General features: G+C 36.2%; 2 long non-coding RNA genes across 2 annotated transcripts in view; one reads left to right on the forward strand and one right to left on the reverse strand.

Moving 5' to 3' along the window:
- The window catches only part of LOC135786627 (uncharacterized), a 480312-nt gene that overhangs the window by 441649 nt on the left and 22833 nt on the right, over positions 1 to 15830 (reverse strand). The window lies entirely within an intron of this gene.
- Positions 1020 to 5982, forward strand: LOC135787529 (uncharacterized). Its single transcript, XR_010547090.2, has 2 exons — positions 1020 to 1645; positions 5727 to 5982. It is a non-coding gene; the product is annotated as an uncharacterized lncRNA (long non-coding RNA).

Consider the following 15830-nt stretch of genomic DNA (forward strand, 5'->3'; position numbering starts at 1 on the left):
ATTGTATAGAAGTTTATTTTTTTTAAGTGTATTAAATTTGACATACTTAGAGTGACAATTCAATATACTTATGGGAAGTATATTTTTTGGAAATTAATTGTTAATTTACTTTTTTAGCATACTAGGATCTCACTTCATTAGAAGTGTGACTTCTGTACACTTTATACAGTACACTATAAAATAAGTGTATTTTTAGTTGCATATCAGAGTACTTTCATAAAATACGTTAGAATAATAAAATGTAGGCTATACACTGCATGAAAAGAGCTGTATCCAGACAAATACGGATGGGAAATCCCTGCTAAACTTTAGGTTTGCCAGATAAATGAGGCAGAGTGCTTGGAAACGTAATACTCAGAAGTAAACTCGTGAAACATCCAGAAACCTTGTGTATATGGATGTATACTGGTGGAAGTTTCTAGGAATCCTCACAGCTGGTTGTAAGGAGTGCTGGTTGTGAGGTGTGAAGGGTTAATGACAGAGTTGCTGTCTCTGTTTTCAAAGCTGGGTGGGGGGTTCAAGGCAGCACATAACATAAAAACATTATATATCTACAAGTGTGTTTACTAAATACATGTATTATTATGCTAATGTAATTTAATTGATAAAGGTTTTTTTATTTAAGAAAATCTGAGCATCACTCAAAATAACTGTCAACATGTTTGTCAACTAAACATGTTTTGTAAACGTTATACATTTTATAAAAATATTTAATATTTTTATTATTGATAAAGTATAAAGAACAAATCAGTGTGAAAACGCAGATTATAAAAAGTACATAAAGTGCCAGCAGAGGATCCAAAATAATGAAAAAAAAAAAAACATCCAATGCAACTTGGAAATTGTAGTCAAAATACATCTACAGCAGCATGCTAAAGCAGTACCAACGCCAGGGCAAAAGACTCAAATTCCCAGAATGCACCTGCACCCACCCATTCATTCCCACCAATCAGGATCAACGGCATTTTTCAAACCGCTACTGACTCGTTTTCATGCTAAACAGTACGGCTGATGTAAGTTTGACTTTCATTCCTTTACATCGCGCAGATCTGTTCCATATTTGTTCCTATTTTGTTCTTCACTGTGATTATTTTTGTCTTTATGCGAGAAGTGTTTTAATTTAAAGCACACACAGGAAACATTAAGAGTAAGTTATACACTGTACACAGTAACGTTAGGAACTTGAACATGCGGTTTTTCAGTGAGCAAAGTAACATGCAAAATGCCTGATAAACGAATCAATTCGATGTTTAAAACTTTAAAAATAAAACGGCAAGATTACTTGTGTTGGAGATGTTCAGCTAACTGTAGCAAATGGCTCTTTCTGCTATTTTAAACGATAACCTTAGACGATTTCTGTTGTTTAAAAGCTCATTGCTGTAGGTAAGTTCTGATAGATGCTGCTTATTTTGCAAGCCTGTTTTAATAGCTTTATTCTGTTTAGTAACCAAGCCAGCTTCACTTTAAGTTTAAGATAAACTAACGTTAGATGTTGTTGTAAAGAAGCTTGGAGTCAAAATATATTTTAAAGTTGTATGATTGTCTTCTTTTTTAATATGATGTCTATCCATGTTTGTGTTTACAGAGGTCATGTACCATGTGGTCGACCTTGCTGACGCTGAAGAGGTTTCTGTGTAAAAATGATGTAAGTTAAGTTTAATCTTTTAATTTAATATTGTTTTAATTCATGCCCATGTCATGCTGGCTACCAGTCAAATATCGCATACAATTAAAAATACTATTAATCACCAATAAAACCTTAAAAGGCCCAGCACCTTCGTATCTTAGAGAATTAATATCAGAATACAATCCAACACGTACACTGCGGTCGCAAAATTCTGGTCTCTTAATTTTCCCTAGAATATCAAAAGTGTCTAAGCTCTGAAATGATTTGCCAACTGGTATCTGTGAATCAGACACAGTCAATCACTTTAAATCTAAAGGGACACTTCACCCATTTGTATTAAGCTTTGTATCTTTAGAACCCCAGTCATGTTTTTGAATGGTCATGCATCATTTCCTGAGACAGGAGAAATACAGATTTCAGTGTTGCACTTCCTTCTTTCAATGATGTAAAAAATTATAATTTTGCATCATTGAAAGAAGGAAGTCCAATATCTTTGTTGAGGTGGTGAGACTACAAACACCCCTTTTTTAGTCAAATAGGCACCAAATTCGAAATGTATGTTACATTTCCACTACAAATATGAGACACTTTCAATAAAGATTAATGTTTCTACAGGTGAAATGCTCCATTAAAGGATAATTCTGGTATTTAACACTTTGAGTCTTATTTCTGGTTTGTTTTGGATGAATTACAGTGATGGACACTGTAATTTTGACAATGGGTCGTGTCTTTTTTTGACTCGTTTAGAAGCGTCTCTTCACTGCTTCAGAGTGGAAGTCAAGGGTCATGCACAAACATGTCATTAAAACAACACTTAACCTTCATTTTCAAAACTGTCCCTTACGAATATTAACCATGGTTTTATTGTGGTAAAAGTGTAGTAACCATGTTTTTTTTGGTCAATTGATTACTATGAGCAAAACCATGGTTTTACTACACTAACCATGGTTTAACTATGGTTTTTGAAAACCATGGTTGTCAAAACCATTGTTATTTTGTGGTAGCTATGGTTTTACTACAGTAACCATGGTTTTTTTGGTCTTAACTGTAGTAAAACCATGGTTAATTTTCGTAAGGGGTGCTACTCACCGAGTGGTTCTTGGTGTTCGTTGATGATTAAAAACAAGTAGTGTAGCGAAATACAGTTTCTGTGGTGTTTTATTTGGCATTTTGTAAAATTCCATTGACTTCTCTTGGAAGACTCATTGCTCGCTGATATATCACTCTGCCGCCGGAAATGGAAAAGGGTCTGTTTACATCTGGTTGTAGTTTTTCGCTCGGTTTCTCTCAAAAGGCTAGCATGAGCAGAGCAACTGTGCCCTCGGAGTAGGGCACAAATTTTTCCCATATTTGATGGCTCAGTGACCAGCCTTAGGTTTGAATTTGAGCTCGATTGTGACTGTCTATACGCTAGACACCAAGTTCCGTTCAGCATCCTTGTTAGGCAAAGTGGTTGTCGCCATCAAGTGGTCAAGAGTGTGCTAACGCTTCAGACTCAAATATAGAGCGGAAGTATATACGTGGTTGTGAGGTGTCTGAAAAAATAGATCCACTATAGCAAATAACACGGATTGAAATCATACATTGCTCTGATATATTTGTTTTAATCATCAACGAACACCACAAACCACTCTGTGAGTAGCACAGTTTTGAAAATGAACGTTAAGTGTTGTTTTAATGACATGTTTGTGCATGGCCCTTGACTTCCATTCTGAAGCAGTCAAGAGACGCTTCTAAACAAGTTAAAAAGTCAAGACACGACCCATTGTCAAAATTTCAGTGACCATCACTGTAGTTCATCCAAAACAAACCAGAAATGAGACTCAAAGTGTTTAATACCGGAATTATTCTTTAAGACTTTTTTTCTTTAACAAAGCATTCACATAATTTGTCTAGTAAATTATACTTATCTCGCAAAAGTTAGCTTGTACGGAACAAAGCATTCACATAACTCGTCTGGGTAATTTACTAATGCCGCAATAGCTAGCCTGTCTGGAACCGAGCAGATATTAAAACACAACACTGTGTGACACTGCATTACATGTGAATGGCCCCTACGCTAATAGGGTTTTGTTTCTCTCTCCCTGTCTCGTCCTCAAACCCGAGGACATTGAGACAAACAGACCAGTTCTGGCTGCCGTGGAGGTCAACACACCACTGATCTACTGGCTAGGGCTGTCAAAATGGCTGAACAAGTACATTCGAAATTCGTCCTTGAAAAATAATAAAATTCGAATTATATTCGAATTATAAAGACCTACTTTATCTTGGAGAAAATACTCCTAAAAGCCCACAAGAGGGCGCAGCACAAAGCCCCAATAATATAATCATGCACAGCATATTTTTTGTTAAAACGAATGTTATAAACACTACTAATGAAATCAAAATTAACCAGTATAGTTGTGCACCTGTAAATGTACAAAACGAATGCCATACATAGACAATGCATATTAATATAGGGCATTTTATATAAGTAGATAAGTACGTGTTTCTAATAAAGTATAAAAACAAATGAATCTTTATTTAAGCCAAAATAAGTGGGAAAGATCATTAGTCATTTAAATTTTGTCAAGCTTAAACGCTATTCACAACAACTTATATTATATTTTGTGTGTTCCTTGGTTGAAAATATGTAGAAATATATGGGAGTAATAAAGTACAGAACAGAAATGTTTAACTTACGCGCAGAGCGAAGCCGTTAATAAAGCAGACTCTCCGTAATTAATAGAGGACGTGCCGAAACAGTCGAGTTGGCAGATGATCATCATGTTTATATTTCACGCAGATAATGTTGATGAAAAACTTGCATATCAAATGTCCAGGTGAAAGTCAAGTTTCCAGTCAGTTAAAATAAAGCCACCGCGGCGTTACATTGCAACTCTCTCATCTTCGGTGTGGACTAGATGCCCATATGGTTTTAATGTTGCTTAAACAAGCAGCTGTATTATGGCACTTTCGTGTTGATCAGTTATTTTAAACTTTAAAACTGCATTTAGAAGCAGACGACAATAATTCATCTCAGTTAGTTTCACTTTGCGGTTGAATTCCAGTTGATGCTCCAAAAACCAAAGCAGCATCACACAGCCCTTTTAATATGTATTCTGTCCGACTCGTAATCCCCACTGTCTTTTCTTGCTATTTTTCAAATGAATAACGCTGGCTTGGCTCCGCATAGTTGGCTGAGCCGCTAACGCTCTGTATAACATTCCGCGTCAGTTACGTCATCATCACGTTGCGTGAGCTTCCTGACACAGGTAAAATTCGAATGCAAAGTTTTACGTTCGAATATGCATATTTTTTTTACATTCGACGAATATTCGAAATTCGAATTAAAATTTGACAGCCCTACTACTGGCTGCCCTTCAACGTGATGCCCAGCCGATGCCTGACCACCGACGGAACTAGGGCTGCACGATAAGTCGCATGTGTTTGTCAGGCGCATCTCCTCAGTAATGCCGGTTCCTTGATTAGTATTAAATCGCCATCAGCTGTTTTCAGATGTAGCAGCTTTAACTACACAGAGCCGTAGTTCACTGACAATCGGGGCAATTTCGCATTAATTATCGCGGACGTATCGGCTGCGATATGTATGCGATATGGCCCAGCTTGTCAGGGAACTACGGCTCTGTAGTTAAAGCTGCTCCATCTGAAAACAGCTGATGGCGATTTAATACTAATCAAGGAACCGGCATTACTGAGGAGATGCGCCTGACAAACACATGCGATTTATCGTGCAGCCCTAGACGGAACCCGTTAAATCTCCTTATCCGTTTACATCCCATATATATATATATATGTGTATATCTTTTCCTCCTAGGACTTTTTGTTCCTCCCTGAGGTTTTTCTCCTAGGGTTTTTTTAACCGCGGGGAGTCAAGCAACATTGGCTTAACTTAGCACCCTCTTGTATACGAGACATTATTAATTTGCTCACTTGTAAAGTTTATTCATAGCCGCTGTATTTTGCTACTTATATTGTCTGTCGATTTTTCTATTTCCCCTGCTTCTTTTAATGTAAAGCTGCTTTGAAACAACTACAAATTGTGAAAAGCGCTATATAAATAAAATTGAAATTGAAATGTCTCTTTCCTGTTTTACAGATGCAGTGAGGGAGTGATTCCCCAACATCGAGGTGGCAGAGATCCGGGACCTTCTACGGAGGAAGTGCAACAATGCCAGTTACAAGGCCTCCAGTAGTTCAAATCAGAGCTAGATGTCCATATAGTACAAGTTGTTCGCAATTGTTCTCTTCCCGGCATTTCAAAGAAAGTCGACTGTTTAAGGTTCCCCATTTTGCCAATATCTGTTTTGTGTGTTACTTTTGTGTCATTAATAAAGATCCTTTTTTGAAATGCAGTTTGTAATCTGTTTGTGTGCATTTGAACTGAATTGTTATATTATACACTTGTAGTGTAACAGCAATATTCATGCTTAAGTATAACAAAATGGGGATAAAAGTACAAATTAAATATACTTAAAATATAAAAAATACACTATAATAATATTGCACTGAAAGTACGTGTCTATGATGTTTAGGTTATAATTGAAATTCACTTTAAAAACATTATTATTGTCATAGTGGGACACTTTAAAAGCACTAAAAATAGTTAGGAAGTGCATTTGTAGAGCACTTGAAATATTACAGAGGCATACTAAATTAACATAGTTTATACTAATTATAAGTATGATAGCAGTATGCACAAAATGTACTTAAACACAACTATAATTTGTGCTGCAATGGCTTTTTAAGTGTATTTCCATTAAAATTGCAATACAATGCAATTGTACTGTAAGTGTGCTTAATTACTCATAAATCTTGATTTTCAGGAGTGTATTTTAGTGCACTTGAAGTTTAAAAAAAGTTGTTCCATTTTAGCATACTATTTACACTTGAAGTGTAATCAAATAGGTGTTAAGTTGAAGTTAATACATAATTGAGTACACTTAACTATACTTGGATTTGACGAAAATAGTACAAAATCTAGAAAATATACTTAGTACACTTTTTTAAAGTATATTTTTAATAGAATTTTTTTTCACCTGGGTTCGAACTATGCATCTTATCAGCATGTGATATATTATACCCATCACACATCCCTTACAAAATTAACCGTGTTTTTTGTGGTAAAAGTGTATTAACCATGTTTTTTTGGTGTATTGATTACTATTGGCAAAACTATGGTTTTACTACAGTAACCATGGTTTAATTATGCTCTTTGAAATCCATGATATAAAAACATAGTTATTTTGTGGTAACCAAGGTTTTACTACAGTAACCATGGTATTTTGGTTGTTTAATGTAGATAAACCATTGCGTAGAGTGTTGATAATTCAGCGCAAATTAAAAAATATGAGAGAATACACTGTTACACAGAACGTGCGCGCATACCGCACCATAGGGATGGAGGTGTGTGTAGGAAAACACTACCAACCTTTTGTTTAAGTCATGATAAACTCGATCAGCCGTCTTCTCTGTAACATCTATTGACGTTTACATGAAAAGACAAGTGCACGGAGGAACGCACATGGAAAACAACGCCAACTTTTAATTCTTTCACTCATGCACTGTTGAGGTGCCGCACACAGCAAGAGAGAGAGAGAGATAGAGAGAGAGAGAGAGAGAGAGAGAGAGAGCGCACGCACAAGAGGGGAATAGGAAACACTGCAATTACCATCCAAATAGTGCTTAACTCATTAACTTCAGCTGCTTGCTTACCTTCTTTGACGTATAAAAAAAGCGAATCACGGACGACGTTTGGCAGTTGCCGCTCTTCCACAGGCATGGATGAAAGTGAACCAAAGTTTGTTAGTTTAGGAATTTTGCATTCCTTTTCTGCCTTTAGAGTTTGTTTTTCCTTTATTGTGCACTCTTGTCACTTTTTCATCATTTTTGAACTCCAGCGAGCGATTTATAGACCAACCGATGTTCTTTATAAAAGCATAACGAAAAGAGGCTTTCCCAACGTCATGGCGCAAATTGTAGAGTTATTTTGATTGGGCGGTGAATTATATCAGTCAGGCACATTTTCCAATAACTTGTTATTTTATTATACACAAATCAACCACCTATGACTTGACAATCTCATTTCCTCCAGCCAATCACGGGCCCCCTAATCCCGCAGGCCCTGGGGCTTCAGCCCCACCTAGCCCTTATGTTAATCCTGCCCCATTTATGGTTTGTTAGGAAAGGACAATAATTGGGCGAGAAACAACAATTTGAAAATCTGGAAAATGAGGGTGCAAAAAAAATCGCGTTTTAAGTTGTTAGCAACTTTTTAAGTTGTAGGTCTTTTAAGACGTTTTAAGTCCTTAGCAACACATATTACTATTGAGAAATATATTTTTGATTACCATAAGAAATGTACAAAATATCTTCATAGAACATGATCTTTACTTAATATCCCAATGATGTTTGATCAAATGTGCTACAAATGTGACCCGTGCTGGCAAATTGAGTCAGGATAAGCTTATTTTCAAAAAGAAGTTATTTATATTTTGACATTCTCTATTAAAAATTTATTAAAACGATGTATGATTTGATGGAAATTTGACAAAAATTAAGCAGCAAAGTTAATTTTATCAAAAATGTAATAAAATATATTATTTAACCCTCGTGTGGTGTTCATATTTCTGTTACTTAGAAAATGTTTGTGGGTCTAGTGGACCCGCTGTATTATTCGTTTCTTTAAACCAATGCAGTCATACAAATTTATGTAATATTGCTTACAGATGATTACTTTAGCCTTATTGCAAGTAATATAGACAGAATTTTTGGTTAATGTTTGTCATTTACCACTGGTAGAGGACTATTTATAGATTAAAGTGCTATTCGTTTTTGGGATAATATGAAATAAGAGAAGAAAATTCTATTCTCCTCCATATGTTTTTCTAAAATAAGTATTTTCAGCACTTTTTCATCTCAAATAAGTTTTTCATCACTTTTATGTTTAATTCTTTGAACTTAGTTTGAAATTGTACACGTTTGTGTCCGTCTACACAGCACAGGCCCCATCTGAAAAGATGCGGTATCATAACACATCATCCACACTGAACACATGATCTGTTCATGACAGCCTGCACAACACATAAGAAGCAGATTTTTACTGTGTAGCTGTGTTGCATGTGCATTTCTTGTGTTTTATAGACGTATACTGTGTCTTCCTGTCCATGTTATGTCCACACACACACTGCAGTACAATGTGTTGCTATTGGCTACAACCTAAAATTATGAAAATGCTTAGATATGAAATTTTACTTTCTCTATTTCTCACTCTCTCTCACACACTCATACACACACAAACACGCACGTTCTGGTTTCCATGTTTTTTGGGGACATTCCATAGACGTAATGCATTTTATTCTGTACAAACTGTATATTCTATTCCCCTTACCTGCCCCATTCCCTAACCCCAACCATCACAGGAAACTGTCTGATACCTTAGATTTTCAAGAAACATCATTCTGTTTGATTTATTAGCTTGTTTCCTCATGGGGACATCAAAATGTCCCCACAAGGTCACAAAAATACTGGTATTCCTATCTTTGTGGGGACAATTGGTCCCCCCAACGTGATAATTACCTGGCCACACACACACACACACACACCATAGGTTTTGTGGTAAACTCATGGTTTTACAAATGGTAATCAATACACCAATTTACCATGATTACTACACTTTTACTATAATACAACCATGGTTATTTTTTTGTAAGGGATATAATGGTAAAATGTAGAATGGTTCCTGTTAGACAAAAGGTAAAGTTTTTGGGACAGTGGGGGCAGACAAGTGTTCATGCTTGATATATAACATGTTGTATCCTTGCGCTGTTACAGCAAGTGCAGAAGGACAAAACTCTGACATGCATCCATCACATATGTACAGACATATATACAAACACACTCATGCACTCACAGGAGTCCCAGATAAGAGAAAAACAGAGTAAAGTTACATAGCACATTCAATTTTTACACTCTTATTACCCCCGGGTCCAGTGGACCCGAACACCACATATGTAATATAAATGTGTAGGGGGTTGTACGGTGTTCAGTCATTATAAAGTTGATTATTTTTATGTTCTTTATAGAAGATGAGCCAAGGCCAATGAATCTGAGGTTGAAACAACAATTAATTGCATAATTTTTCTTTTGGTAAACATTAAAAACGGGTCCCACAGACCCGAACACCACACAAGGGTTAAAGTTCAAAAACGTTATCTCTCTTCATAACTCTTTCAAAACATCGAGCAAGTCCTGCACTTTATTTTGTAATTCCTTCAAGTTTTAAAGCCGAAACCAAAATGTCAGACGCGCTTGTGGATGTAGGTGAACATGATTTTACCAAGTAGGATGTGATCCTGGATCAACATTTTCATTAACCAATCAGATTGCAGGATTAGGAATAGTGTGTATGTTAGATTTAGGTTTAGGATTGGGATGGGGCTTTTTAAGAAATACTCCTCAAACTATTATTTCACACTAATTTGAGGGTTTAAAAATGGTTAGGGTTTGAGTTAAGGGTAGGTTGGGGTATGTTTTTTAAAACATTGATCCAGGATCATCAAAAAATGTTGATCCAGGATCACATCTTACTTGGTGAAATCACGGCGACCTGTGGATGTACACGCATCTTTCTATTAGATTAAGCATTTAGTGTGATGGTACACTCTCAGAAAACGTACAAATAAAGATCATTTTAGATGTTTAATGACTATTCAGAGCATGGGATTGCTAGACAAGTGCTAAATGTACTTATTATTATATCTTTATACTTTCTTCTGGCTGTAGCTCAAAATTAGACGGTGCACATTCAGACTCATTTCGCCAGCACGATTCACAAATATACCCATGCTACTTATGACTAATTTTATGGTCCAAGGTCACAAAAGTTTTAACATACTGTAGATGCCTATTGTACCTGTTCAGAGGAAAATGTCATCACTGCAGCAGGTTTCTTGAAGCTAGCAAGTGCAGGTTTGTTCTGATATGCTTTTAAAAATCTGTATGCAAGTAAAACCAACCAATACTATAGTTTTGCATTATTAAGTATTGCTGTTGTCATCAAAGGTCATGCATCCAATCAAATCAATTATAGAAACGTACTTTCTGACATTCGGTTTCAATAAGAAGATTGATGTAAACAGAATGAAAACTTTTGAACAGGCTTTTTAACTTTTAAGTATCTTTGTGCTTGTGTGGTTTGATCTTGTGAAACGTTTGACCCATCAATATTCATTGTTTTCTAATTCCCTGTAAAATATTGCATGTGTTAAGCAGTTCATTAAAGTAAACTCCTACCGAGCCCGTCTTCAAAAACCCTCACGCTTGCACTCGGCCGTTGAACTGCACTGACAGTGACCTGCCCTGTGAAATATCGCAGGAGCTCTCTGCTGGGTTTCACATCACCGTTGGGTTTCGTTTTCTCCAAATGTTCTTTCAATTTTTCACTGTCTCCTGTATAATACAAGCTCGGAGGCCAACACGTCTCAGCTAGCATTAAACTTTCATTAAAGCTGTGGATGGGAATTTTGCATGTTGGAGGAAGAAATAGGATCACATGGGGAATGCTAGTGTAATGTAGATGAATGTGAGAGATGAGATTGTGTGTGCATGTTAAATTACCTGATATTACTTTTGGATATTTTTAATCAACGCTGACCCTCATCCCCCTGTAACCACATGTAATGATAGGCTAACATTATGTGACTAATAACAGTTATCCAAGAGAAGCCAGGGAATGGGCAAAAAAGGCTGTGTGTGCCAAATGTCTTTGTTTATCTAAGATTCACCCATTAGAAAATTATAGATGAGATCTCTTTAATATCTATTATTTTTCTAGATATCAATGGCTATGTTTACATGCACAAAATGCTGTCAACTGAATTTAATCTGATTATAAAACAGCAGGGTTGCCAGTTTCGCATATGCCCTATGGACATTCAAAACTAGCTTAAAAGCATACCAAAGACACAGCCCAAATACCAACAACTTATGAACTAAATCCTTTCATTTTTAACCCACAGAAAAAAAATCAACTGGCTGAAACTGGTTTAAAAGTAGCCTAAATCTAAAGTCTGTAAAAAATCTGAGGACTTGGCAACCCATCATCAAGTTCATGCTTTATCTCTGGATATGCAATACGTATTTTCTCAAAGTTGAGTTTAAGAAAGTTGTTATTAAGTAGTTTTCAGATAACACTTTTCGAAAGGCACAACGCTATTTTATTGATTTGTGTAGCCTAATGTTATGAAAGACATGAAACCTGCTGAATGTACTGCGCGTGACCCCATTACCTTAATAATGGCATGTTGCCATTGCCTTGCGGTAAAATATAAGACGTGAACTGAAGCACAATTCTTCTGTGCACAAGTTATTTTTGCATCTGATGAGATATACCTTCTGAATATGATTCACGCGTTTACATGCATGTATATTTTTTCCTGATGATCGGATCACAGATCGGACTACACCACCCCTTTCGATATGATCGGAATTTGCATCCGATTGACCTCAATCTTATTAAGGTGTTTACATGACAAACAGATTATTTGGTTGCATGTAAACGTAGCTAATGAGATTATAAGGAGAGAAAATTGAAACTTTTGCTCAGATGTTTCTCTTGAGAAAAAGACTCTCAAAATGTCTCCATGAGAGTTTTAGAAGAGATCTCAACAATGACACAAACTGAGCTGAGATTTGCCAAGTGTGCAATGAAAAGTCATTGGGACTCATTCATTAAGCATGCGTACGCACAAATTTGTGCTTGAGATGTGCGTACGGATAACCTGGGTGCCAGCCGAACTTAGTCGGGAAATTCGGTCTGGGGTCGCTCCATTGCTGCACTACTAACAGAGAAACACTATCGAGGCATTTGTTGATCTGAAAGATGTTTTTGCCGTTCCTCCGATTTGGCAAAAGTTTAATTTATCAGCTGGCAATGTGGATATAACCAGCTCCTTTTCGGAAGCCCGTGAAGGGAGTTCATCTAACTTACAAATGGAAAGAGATAGTCTGACTGTATTACTTAGTAAATAACTCACAATGTCGTGATAGAAATTAAATGTTGTAAACATAATACTGTAGGTGTTGATGTACGTTCGCTAACTCAGACTTAGTACAATCATAATGTAGTCTCGTTGTAATAGCTAACAGTTCAGCTTTGCAAAAGAGGACAGGTGCAATATCAACATATGTCGCACACTCGGTTGCTCTGATTGGTTGTTGGTCTATCCAATTGAGTGCAGAGGCATTTTCTGTCCTGGTTTTTGGTTAAAAAACTCACCATAATCACAGCCCAATGGAGCAGTACCAGACTCATGCTAGCATACAGATGTTTTCACAAACAAATCGTGATTCAACAAAAACTTTCAAATCAAAATTTTGTACACAAAAATTCGTATGCAATAATCCGGTACGCTATAATCAAATACTAGGCTATAATTATAATGTGTATGATAATGTTGATATATAAAATGTACATGATTATATTTTATATTATTATATTTTCTGTATTATATATTATTATACATGTATTAAATACATTATATTATACATTATTATAGCCTACTTATTTTTTTCTAAACATATAAAGAAGATGCACATAATGAAAAATCTTCACACTTTCCTTCCTCGCTTTTTAAATTTCTATATGAAAGTGTCTGCTTAATACCTAATGAAGCCTAAACGTCATGTAAATGTAATGAGAAGTCCAAACATCACTTGATCTTTTATCTGTTTTATTTTAGATACAGATGCGCGTCTCTGTCATATTAATTTAATGTCAGATTTGTTAACGCATCCAATACTTATTTAATGTTGCTCCGGTCGGTGGACAGCACTGGCTCTTTTAATCTACCCAAATACAACTCACATTAACCATTTGAAAATTGTCTCTTTGTTTTTGTTTCCTAAGCAATTTAAGAGGAACATCTGAAACTAAGTTGATGCTTAAACACCATCAAATCTCCTGAGGTGTAAAAATGCAATAAAAAGCTGATCACTTGCATGACCAAAGTCCAGCCTTATTTCTAGCACAGAGTAAATACAGTCAGTGGCAGCCGGTGACTTCTTTTTTCGGGGGTGCTCGATGCGAAGTTCTTCACAACATGTATGTAACCCATCAAGTGTGTGGTTCCTTATTTCAAAATATGTGTTCTGCGCATCGAGAGATCCTATGTGCATCACGTGGCTTGTCAAAATAAGTGCCTGCTGCAGACGCATCTAAAGGGTTTATGATAAAAGAGACACGTTTGCCAGATACTCGCATAATCTCATGCATAATCAGAGTTTACTCACTGTAAAAAATACTTTGCTGCCTTAAAATTTTTTATTGAATAAACTCGGATTTACAAGTCATTTCAACTAACTATTATTTATCTTGACTAGAGATGAGTTGTTATAACTACAGGTGAGTTGTTATAACTTATAAAATTAAGTTGACTTTTCTCAACTATATTTTAGAAGTTGTGACAACTAATTTCTGTTGACATGACTCGTAAATCTGAGTTGATTCAACAAAAAATTTTAAGGCAGCAAAGTTTTTTTTACAGGGCTGTTAAGGGAGTGTCTTGCGTGTATTTTGTCAACGTGAGCGTCTCTTTTATCATAAACATTTTTGACGCGTGTGCAGCAGACACTTATTTTGACAAAACACGTGATGCACATGGTTCACATGCAACAAACACATATTTTGAAAACGCAAGCAACACACATGACACTCTGAACACTTATTTTGAATTTGCGCCCCTCGGATGAGCAGTCACGAGTTGCCACTGAATACAAAATATCTCATACACGTATAAATATACAGACGCACTCTTCCTCTCAAATACACCACAGGACAGATTCTGCTATCTCACTAATAACGGGCCGTTTCAACCATGTTTCTCATTCATTTCCAGCTTCTCTAAGCTTGCATATGGAGTTAGTGGGTCCCAGGAGCCCACACACTGACCCTTCTTGACATGGAGCTCTGAGCTCGAGACACAAAGAAATTAAACACGTCAACCCGAGCGCTACACAACGCTCCTTAGAGCTTTCTGTAATGAGGGAAAGCAAAGTGAGCCGCGAGACGTTTGGCAGGAGCTTCTTCATCTCTTTCTGAGCGTCATTAAAAAAGTCACGTGACTGTGATTCTGAGTTCATCTTTCGAGTGCCGTAAACATCGTGCTGGTTATCTCTCTTCTGCTCTAATGCTGTCTTTACCCATCATTCATTTCTGCGGTGTCGTTTGTGCTTTGTCTGTGTCCCAATCTAATCCTTCTCTTTTAATATTCTAATAAAGGCTCAAGGTTGACTGATGGTTACGCATTCTGAGCAGGAAAATAAATTAAATCACATGGGATAGCTGGCAGCAGAACACACACTATATCAAACATATTACATCTTGTTTTTTTTTTTTCTTTTATATTGTAATGCATTAAGTAATGTTAAAGAGCCCCTATTTTCCTTTTCATGATTTTACATTTCTTTTGGTGTGTGAGTGTGTGATAGTACAAGTTAACAATATGCAAAGTTACAAATTCCAAAGTTTACGATGACGTGAGTTATCGTAGCCAACTAAAATCTTTATTATTGGACTATGACGAACGCAAGGATTGTAGGCAACAGTTTACTTCCGCAGCAAGTTGACGTGGACTCGATGGTCAATATCATAATTCCTCCCGCTTCTGACTCACAGCATGTAAGTAGCCAACGCTATCTCACGAGAATTCGTACATATTTTACGAGTTGGCTAATTTGTATTAATTCATACGGCTACATTTGTACGTTTTGGTACGATTTGCCTTGACCCCTGTGATGTTGGGGTTAAGGGTTTGGTTTCGTTGTTGTTGTTTTTATGAGAATCGTAAGATTTCATATGAATTTACATGAATTAGCCAACTCGTAAAATATGTATGATTTCTCGTGAAATCATATTTAAATTTTTCATATTTAAATAATTTGCTACTGACTATTCAAAACATGATTAAAATGCGAGTTTTGAGCAGTGTAGAGTAGCACTTGTTGTTCGTTGTTTCTACGTTCACAAATGCAGAAATGGTTTTATGTTTTAGTATCCTCAACTTAACAATCTGTTATGCACAGGCAAAGTTGATCAATCAGCTCCGTCATCTGCATTTTTAAATTCGTGCTTGTATTGATAAGGTGGTTAAGATAATTGTAGGTGCGTTTTGATTTCAGATTTGCACAAAATTTTGGCATAATT

This window comes from Paramisgurnus dabryanus, chromosome 20, assembly GCF_030506205.2.
Source record: "Paramisgurnus dabryanus chromosome 20, PD_genome_1.1, whole genome shotgun sequence".
NCBI lineage: Eukaryota > Metazoa > Chordata > Actinopteri > Cypriniformes > Cobitidae > Paramisgurnus > Paramisgurnus dabryanus.